Source organism: Pseudorca crassidens, chromosome 15 (genome assembly GCF_039906515.1).
Source record: "Pseudorca crassidens isolate mPseCra1 chromosome 15, mPseCra1.hap1, whole genome shotgun sequence".
Taxonomy (NCBI): domain Eukaryota; kingdom Metazoa; phylum Chordata; class Mammalia; order Artiodactyla; family Delphinidae; genus Pseudorca; species Pseudorca crassidens.
In genome coordinates, this window is record NC_090310.1 from 3,913,366 (window position 1) to 3,922,685 (window position 9,320).

A 9,320-nucleotide genomic window follows, 5' to 3' on the forward strand; every position below is an offset into this window, starting at 1 on the left:
GGCCAGCTCTGGGCTGCCACCTCCAGGAAGTCGGCTACGACTTCCTCCCTCCTCTACCATAACAGCAGTAAGCTTTCCTGCCCAGAGAGGGGAACTGACCCAGTCAGGATTACACAGCAAGAGCACAGGCAGGAGCTCAACATCCTGGATCACACTGCTCCTGCATTCCACACACCAGCACCGACCAGCCAGACGTGCTTCCAGAGAAGAAGAGCACCAGACAACACACTGAATAAAGCAGGTGTGATCCCTGAGACAGACCTCAAACAAGAAAGCCAAAGAGAACAAGTGCTGATGCCCAAGAAGGAAAGCAGCGGATTTTCTTGGGAAGGAGGGAGTCAGGGAAGGCCCTCTGAGGAGGTGCCCAGCCAGCTGAAGGGGGCCCCGGAGGCGGGAAGGATGGGCTGGGCCCTGTGTGCTCTCCTGGGCGTCAGCCAGGGCCTTGGTCCCCATCCTGGCCTGGCCTCTAGCCAGAGTCTCTCCCAGGGCTGTCACTGGGCAGCCTCCAGCCCCTCAGCCTGCCCTGGGCCTCCTGTCCTCCCTGACAGAGCTATCCGCCCGAGGGGGATCCCTGCTCCGGAGAAACTGGGAACTTCCAACACTTCTTGGGAGTGTTTTTAAAAATCCTTAAAAACTACCCTCTCTCTTCCTGTCCCCCAGGGCACCCAGAGAAATGCCACCCTCCTGGGGAGTTCCCAGCCTTGCTTATTTGATTGAATTTTTCAGAAATAGATGTAAGTTTCCCTGGGCTTCCCCCACTACACACACCCAGCTGAGCCCCTTCTGCTGGTCCCTGGAGTCTTCTGCTGGGAGGGCTAGCTGTCTCCGTTCTCCAGATGAGAACCGAGATGACCCAGGCAGACCCTGAGTGCTAAGAGGCAGAGGCCCCTTGGGGTGACAGCCGTCCAGCCAGACAGGGGGCATCTGGCCTCATGCCCCCCGCCCCAGTTGTGGTCCCAGGAGGCCTTTGAGGTCCACTTCTCACCTGGGCCCACCTTAGCCCACCGGGAGTGGGTGGTGACCTGCTCCGAGTCATCTGGCAACCAAGACATCCCTCAGATGCCAGGTTCCTCTGGTTCCCCAGACAGAGGCCTGAGAAGCTGGGGGACAGGTTGGACCACGTGGGGTGGGGTCAGCAGCAATTTCAAGTTCAGGCCAAGCAGGGTTCTGGAGCTCCTGGGCCTGACGCCCCAGAGTGTTGGCAAACATGCCCACGGGAATGGCACAGACAGGAGGCCAGGGGACCCTGCGCCTCAGGCCTCTGTCCCTGGGCTGTGAAAAGGGGCAGGGGGGCGTCTGGCCCCAGGGGGACCAGAAGCAGTCAGTGACGTGGGCTCTCCCGTCCCAGGCGCCTGGGGCCACTGGTGGGGGCTCAGCCCCTTCCTGGCTGGGTGGCCTTGTTCCGGCTCCCTTCCTGGCTGGGCCAGGGGCTCCGAAATGCCCTAGGAGCTGGGGGAGCTGGGGGAGCGGAGGTACAGCTCCCCAGCTGGAGGGGCCGGAGGAAGTGAAAGGGGAACAGGAAGGGGGAAGGGAGGCGTTGGGAAAGTGCAGGCGGGTGGGTGGGGCCGAGGTGACTCAGGAGCCTCAGGCTCACCTACCTCAGGGCGAAGCCCGCATCCGCAGCGCATCAGCGACAGCACAGGGAAGGCAGGGTCCCCAAGGGCCCGCGGAAGCAGAGCCAGACCCACCTGCGCACACGGAACGCTCACCGCGCCCCTGCCGGCCAAGCAGGAATCTCCCCATTTCTCAGAGGAGCCAGCTGAGATCAGTGAGAGCGAGAATCAATTAATTACTGATTACCGGAACCCAGGAGTCTGGGCTGGAGCAGCGCAAAGGCCCACAGCCAGTCTCGAGGGGGCGCCCTGAGTCCCTGAGCCTCCAGGGGGCTGCTGTTCTCAGGTGGGCAAACCGAGGCTCAGGGTGGTCAGTGGGCAGTGCAGAGCGGGCTCCCTGCTTGGCCGTGGGGCCCCCGTGGGGCCCTCCTCAGCTAGCGCTGGCTCCTCCAGCCTGGGGCCTGGGGCCCATCCAAGTGGAAACCCAATCGGCTGAGCTGCGCAGCCGTGTAACCAGGCCCTCCTCGGCCAGAAATCTCAGCCGCCGGCTGGGCTGGCCAGGAACCTGAGCCGGCTCGGTGGCCTGAGCTTCCTGATGTCTCCCCTACGCCCAGCCCTGTGCCAGCTGCCGGGGAGACAGGGGACCAGCCCCTCCCCTTGGCCTGCACTGTCCACTGGGACACAGTCCTGAACCCATGAGACTGGTTCTGTACGAGCCCAGAGAAGCCCCATCTCAGGCTTGGGTGTGATGGGTCAGGCGGGGAAGGGGTTTCCCCTGGCACAGCAGCCCCTGTTGGGGGCTGGGGGCCGAAACCAGGGTTCCCCCTCCCCAGAGGGGCCCTGTTCCCTCCACTTCCCAGGTCCCCAGTGAGTAATTCGGGCTGTCTGAGTCATCCGGGCTGCTGAGACCCCAGCACTGGGGGCACACAGGTGCACCTGAGGACACGTGTGCCCACACCTATGACCCAGAACACGTAGTGGCCAGGCTGGGGGGTTGGTCCAGACCCAGGTAGGACTCAGCGATAAACCCACTGTGCACAGGGCCAGGGGGCTGCATGCTGTGCCCTCTTAGCTAAGCCAGAGCGAAGGGAGCCCCAGAGCAGCTGGGGACCCCAGGAAAGAACATAGCACCCTCTTCCCGCCGCGAGGCCCCACAGAACGGTCAGCTCGGTGTCCCGTCTTTTGGGGACCCTGGTCCTTCCTTTTCTGATCCACTTTCAGGCTCTGTGTTAAGTAGGACACAGTTGTATCCCTCACCCCTGGATGTCCTCGGAAAGGGACTCGGCACCCCTGAGCCCACCAGGGGCAGCAGGACCGAGTGTGGATCGTGCCCTCTGAGTGGGCCTTCCTGACCTTTCAGGGGCTTGTCACAGACAGCCTGGACGGTGACCATCACCGGTCTACTTACCAAAGGGGAAACCAAGGCCCAGAGATGGGCAGAGTCTCACCCAGCATCACACAGGACATGGGGCAAGCCAGAGCCCAGGCCTGGAGGGCTGGGGCTTCGCATTTTGTGTGCTGCCAGGATGGCGAGGAGGATGCTAAGTTTTCTGCCGGGAGTACCAGGCTGGTCTGTCCAGGATGGGTGCAGGACCCCGCTCCCCTCGGCCAAGATGGCTCTAAAGCCGACCTGCTGAGACAGCCCAGGAGCCGTGCAAGACCTACTCCTTCTGGCAGGAAGCACACACCGTCCTGGTGGTCCAGGTCTGGCCAGACGCAGCCCTGCTGACGTGCATCTGACGAGGATGAGGGCCTGGTCCCTCATCCCTCCCTGAGTCAGAAGGACTCCAGGTCCCTCAAAGGCCCTGGCTCAGGGGCCTCCTGTCTACCCCTAGTTGCTCCCTCTCTGTGGGTGGGGGGACCCTGGAGGGCAGGGCCCGGGCTGGGTCATCCTGGTTCCCAGACATGTAGGCAGGGGACTGCAGAAGTGGGTGGAAAGTTCTGTGTCCAGCTCTGAAATCTCCTCTCTGGGGACACAGCTGAGCAGGTTGTGTGTTGGCGGCCTCGGCAAACTCACTCATCTACGTCGCAGAGCTGTAGGGAGGGGACAGGTGAGCCAACAGACACATTGGAGCTGGGCCTGCTCGGAGCCAGTACAGGGTGGCCATTGCTGGCGACTTGGGCCAGGCGTACTGTGCCTCTGTGACACGAAGGCCATGTACCGCATATGGTCCGTCCCAGGCTTACTGGGGGGCTGCAGGAAGGGCGGGGGCTCCAACAGGGGACATGTGTGCGCATGTGCAGCGCTGTGCCTCTCCCTGGTCTCCGGGCCTGTCACACACAGAGCAGGGCCCAAGAGGGGTGGGTTGTGGGGAGGAGGGAGCCTTCATCTCCTTCTGGATTGTTCTTCCACCAGAGAATACCGGTATAGCCTTTGGGCAAGAAAGAGAGGGGAAAGGCAGGGAGGGGAATGAGAAAAAGAAGTGAAGGGGCATTTTATTTTTATTTTTTTAGCCATGCCACAAGGCTTGTGGGATCTCAGTTCCCCGACTAGGGATTGAACCCAGGCCACGGCAGTGAAAGTGCGGGGCCCTAACCGCTAGACCACCAGGGAATTCCCATGAAGGGGTATTTTAAACAAGAGGCCACCCAAATCTCCACATCGCCAGCAAAGATAAAAAGAGTGTTGACATCACGGGTCATCCGGGAGATGCAAATGCAAACCACAGTGAGATCCCACTTCACACGCAAGAACAGATTCTCTATGATCCTGTGTTCATCTGTGTGCAGAGGTCAGGCCAACGGTGCCCTTTGGGGAGGACCGACTGGAAAGGATGTGATGGAGGGACCTGCACATGTCTCTTGATCTGGGTGCTGGGTACTGTGAGTGTTCAGTTTGTGGCAATCCAAGTAGCTGCACAATGATAATGTGCGTCCTTGCCTAGATGGCAGCTAGTTTGGGAGTGTGGCTGCCCGTCCCCCCACCCCACCCCCACCCCCCGCTCCCGCCAGCCTCACTCTACACTCCAGACATGCTGGCCTCTAGCCCTTAGAGCACCAAACTCCCGCCTGCCTCAGGGCCTTTGCACTTGCTGTTCTGTCTGTCTGTAATGGACCCTTCTTCCCACACACATCCTTTCTGCTTCTTGAAGTTCTGCTTATCCTTCAGGGCTCGGTGTAAACATCACCTGGTCCAGGGGGATCCCTAGACAAGGGCAGGGTTCTTGTGGCTCCTGCACTTCTTTGTCATGCTCGTCACAGCCGATTCTTGGGTGTATCTGTGTGATCATAGGTTTATTCTCTCCCTCCATGCTGCAAAGGCAGGGACCACATTTGTTTTGATCACTGTGGGATCCCCATCTCAGGGTGTATAGTCAGTACCGTTTTGGGCTTCTTTTTTTTTTCTTTTTTTGGGTCTCCATTGCTGCGTGCGGGCATTCTCTAGTTGCGGTGAGCGGGGGCTACTCTTCGTTGTGGTGCACGGGCTTCTCACTGCGGGGGCTTCTCTTGTTGTGGCGCATGGGCTCTAGGTGTGTGGGCTTCAGTAGTTGCGGCACACAGGCTCAGTAGCTGTGGCTCGCAGGCTCTAGAGCGCAGGCTCAGTAGTTGTGGCGCAAGGGCATAGTTGCTCTGCGGCATGTGGGATCTTCCTGGACCAGGGCTCAAGCCCATGTCCCCTGCATTGGCAGCTGGATTCTTAACCACTGCTCTACCAGGGAAACCCCAGCTTTGGGCGTCTATCTTCAGATGGAAGAAAGGAAGGGAGGAAGGGAAGATGTATGGATCCAGTTCTCTACAGAAGGGACAGAGGTCGCAGGAATGGATGTACTGGCTCTCAAGGGTGTGAACACCCTGTGCCAGGAGGGTGTGGGCACAGCCCTAGCAGGAATGATGTCCCAGGACTGCCAAAGCTGATGAGGAACAGGCCTGGGGAGGAAGGGGTTTGGCCAGCTCAGGGCTCACACCTTCCAGCGGATGTTGACGGGATGGGTGTATGGGAGGCTGGGTGTCACAAGAAGTCCTCAGGTCTCTGGGCTGCAGCTGACTCACCCAGTGTCTGATATCACTCACAGGTCAGACTTGAGCCTTGTTCTCCGGAAGTCTCCAGGGAAAACAACTGTTTGATATCCTGAACGTGTGAGGAGCTGAACTGGAGGAAGAGCAACCCAGCCCAAGGATCAAGCAAGGCTTTCCACAGGAGGGGTCTTTTTGGCTGGGCTTTGAAGTATGAATAGGAGTTCACAAAGGAGACAATTTAGAGGGGGCTTGACAGAAGGTATGTTGGGAGAACTGCAAATATCTGATGTGGCTGGGAACTTTGGAAATTGAGTCCATAGAAACCTTAATGGGGAGATCTGGGCTCAACACCATTTTTGTTCTGGCCAACACTCAGTAGAGTACATGGAGGCCCCATCTGAGAAAGACCCCAACTGGGTGAGCAGGGTTGGGGTGGGCATGGGGTTGGTGGAGCCCTCTTAGCACAGCTCAGTGGGGGCTGTGAGTCCTTACCCCTTGGAAGGAATGTACTGGGCCTTGAATTCAGGTCCCATTGTACAGGTGGGGAGACTGAGGTAGGCAGGGTCAGAGCTAGGCTCGAATAGCTGGGTTAAGCTTGGGTTCTGGAGCCCATAAGGGCAAGAAACAGGCCCTCCTGGAAGTTGGACACCCTGCAGACGCAAGTTTACGGGGCCAGCCTCTGGGGTCCAGCGCTGGGGGTACCATGACACTCACCAAAGAACTGGCTGGAAACAAGGAACTAGAACTCTGCAACAGGTGACAGCTGCAGGGCCTCTGTGCTGCCCTCCCCCAAAGCTGTCACGTGCCCCTTCCTCTCCTAGTCAGCCTCAGCCTTGGCCCAGAGAAGGAAAGCAAGATGCAGTGCCACACAGCAAGAACGCAGCCTTGGAACTCAGCCAGGAGGTGGGAAAGTGCTTCTCAGGTCTGGAGATTTGCTGGTGCCCAGGATGCCTGGGGTGGGTGTGTTCTCAGAGGACTGGCGTGAACTCAGGAGCTGGGACTTTGTCCGCAATGGTAATGGGGAGCTATAGAGGGTGGGGGAGCGGGAGAGGGGAGGGCCATGTCTGATGTTTCAGCAGATGGCTCTCCATTATGAAAGGGCCCAGGAGGCTCCCAAACTAACTCTGTAGCCTCAGATTTCAGATTTCTGTCTGTCTCTGGCCAAGTAGAAGTTTGTATTAGAAATACTAGCGCTATACAAATAATTATAATAATAGTAATGAGAATAATAACCTATGTGTCTGTGATACTCTTTCATTTTTCTGATGTTCTATAATTTGATTTTATCCCATGGCAACCCCAAGAGGCAGGAAGGGCAGCTTTCATCATGATGTTTTAAGTCGTGGGTAGCAAAGCTGACAGTCGAGGTTGGGGACCTGCCTGGGGTATGGGGAGCGTGCAGCTCACTCACGTTCATGCAGGGCCACGCTTACCTGCATGAGGTGAGGTGGTGAGCCCCCAGCTGGGACCGACTGTCGCTACATGCCCAGATGCCCTTCATGAGCCTCTAGGAGGCAGGCCCTGTCCTGCTCACTCCCCATTAACTGCCCCATGAGGCAGGGGCCTTGATGTTTCCCCAAATCCAGGTGAAGCCCAGAGGAGTGAGGGGACATGCCCAAGGTCACACACAGCCAGGGAAAGATGGCAAGAGGGGGAATATCTGCCATCTCTGTGACTCTGGGCAAGTCACTTTACTGGCAAAGGCCCTCAGTTTTCTCACTTGTAAAATGGGGGTGAGGACTTCCCTGGTGTCACAGTGGTTAAGAATCCGCCTGCCAATGCAGGGGACATGGGTTGGAGCCCTGGTCCGGGAAGATCCCACATGCTGTGGAGCAGCTAAGCCAATGCACCACAACTCCAGAGCCTGTGCTCTAGAGCCGGCGAGCCACATCTACTGAGCCCTTATGCCACAACTACTGAAGCCCACGCTCCTAAAGTCTGTGCTCTGCAACAAGAGAAGCCACCGAGTGAGAAGCCCGCGCACCACAACAAAGAATAGCCCCTGCTCGCTGCAACTAGACAAAGCCCGTACGCAGCAACGAAGACCCAACACAGCCAAAAAATAAATTAATTAACTTTTTTAAAAAGGGGGTAAAAACTGTGTGGGGCTGCTGGAAGGACGAAACCAGAGTGTAAGTCGAGGCGTCAAAAAACATGCAGCTGGGGCTGCTCTGGTGGCTCAGTGGTTTAGAATCCGCCTGCCAATGCAGGGGACACGGGTTTGAGCCCTGGTCTGGGAAGAGCCCACATGCTGCAGAGCAACTAAGCTCGTGCGCCACAACTACTGAGCCCGCACTCTAGAGCCCACGAGTCACAACTACTGAGCCCGCGTGCCACAACTACTGAAGCCCGCGCACCTAGAGCCTGTGCTCCGCAACAAGAGAAGCCACTGCAATGAGAAGCCCGCGCACTGCAACGAAGAGTAGCCCCCGCTCGCTGCAACTAGAGAAAGCCCGCGCAGCAACGAAGACCCAACACGGCCAAAAATAAATAAAGAAAATAATTTTTTTAAAAAAATTATTAAAAAAAAAAAAGTATCTGCCTGCCGATGCAGGCGACATGGGTTCCAGCCCCGGTCCGGGAAGATCCCACATGCTGTGGAGCAACTAGGCCCGTGCGCCACAACTACTGAGCCTGTGCTCTGGAGCCCACGAGCCACAACTACTGAGCCCACGTGCCACAGCTACTGAAGCCTGTGCGCCTAGAGCCCGTGCTCCGCAGCAAGAGAAGCCACCGCAGTGAGAAGTCCGTACACCGCAACGAAGAGCAGCCCCTGCTCGCCACAGCTAGAGAAAGCCCACGCGCAGCAACGAAGACCCAACGCAGCCAAAAATTAATTAATTAATTCAAATAAACAAAAAACGAAAACAACCACGGAGCTGGACTTCCTTGGTGGTCTAGTGGTTAAGACTCCGCTTTCCCAAGGCAGGGGGCATGGGTTCGATCACTGGTCCGGGAAGATCCTGCATACCATGTAAGCGCAGCCAAAAAAAACCAAAAAAGACACGGAGTTGCTGGGCTGTGGTTACAACTGCTCTTGTTTCCAGGGAAGAACCGGGGGCCAGTGGCCTCTCTGTGGTACCTGCTCATGGTTGGTTTTGGGGGAGGGGGTGGGGGGGTGTAGGGAGGAGGAGAAAGGTGTTCATGTATCAGCAGATAAGCTAAGCTTCCTGGTTCTGCCCTAGCCCACTCCCAGGGTCCTTATGAGCGGAGAGCAAAGGACAAAGTGCAGGGGCTGGAATCTGGCCTCGCCCTGTCATCCAGGGGCACTTGTAGGCATATGTAGGCTTAGTCATGACAGTCACCTTTCCCGGAGGGTGTACGGGGTGTGACGCCAGGCTTCCAGCTCAGGAATCTGAAAATATACGTGCACACCTCCGCCCACCTGTCCCTATCCTCCACTGAAATGTCACCCCAGGCCTGGGGACAGGGGAAGTATCCACTATGGGCCTAGAGACCTTAGGGGCCCCCACCCTTAGGAAGGGCAGCGCCAGGACTCCTGGCCAGGTCTTGCTGACCCCGGAGGAGGGAGGGGATTGTGCGGGTGTCGCGGAGCATTTGCAGCAGGGCTGGACCAGGGTCTTCAGGCCCTGCGGCAGCCCCATCTTCTGCCGCTCAGCTCCTCGGGCCTGTGAACTCCCTCCAAGGCCTGGCGATTTCTGGGGGGGACTCAGGAGAATCTCTTCGGGCATAGCTGGGACAGCATTCCCCGTGTCCAGGCCCCCTGGTCGGGGTTCATGAGGCCCCACGACAGAAGAGCAGAACCTTCGCAGCACCCTGAATCACACCCTGCTGTCTCTGGGCCTCAGT

At 58.0% G+C, this 9,320-nt stretch overlaps 1 long non-coding RNA gene across 1 annotated transcript; it reads left to right on the forward strand.

The window, feature by feature from the left end:
• The first annotated feature begins 105 nt into the window (after window positions 1-105).
• LOC137206621 (uncharacterized) lies at window positions 106-6,590 on the forward strand. The gene is made up of 4 exons (XR_010934751.1): window positions 106-241; window positions 661-734; window positions 5,567-5,769; window positions 6,332-6,590. It is a non-coding gene; the product is annotated as an uncharacterized lncRNA (long non-coding RNA).
• The last annotated feature ends 2,730 nt before the right edge of the window (window positions 6,591-9,320 follow it).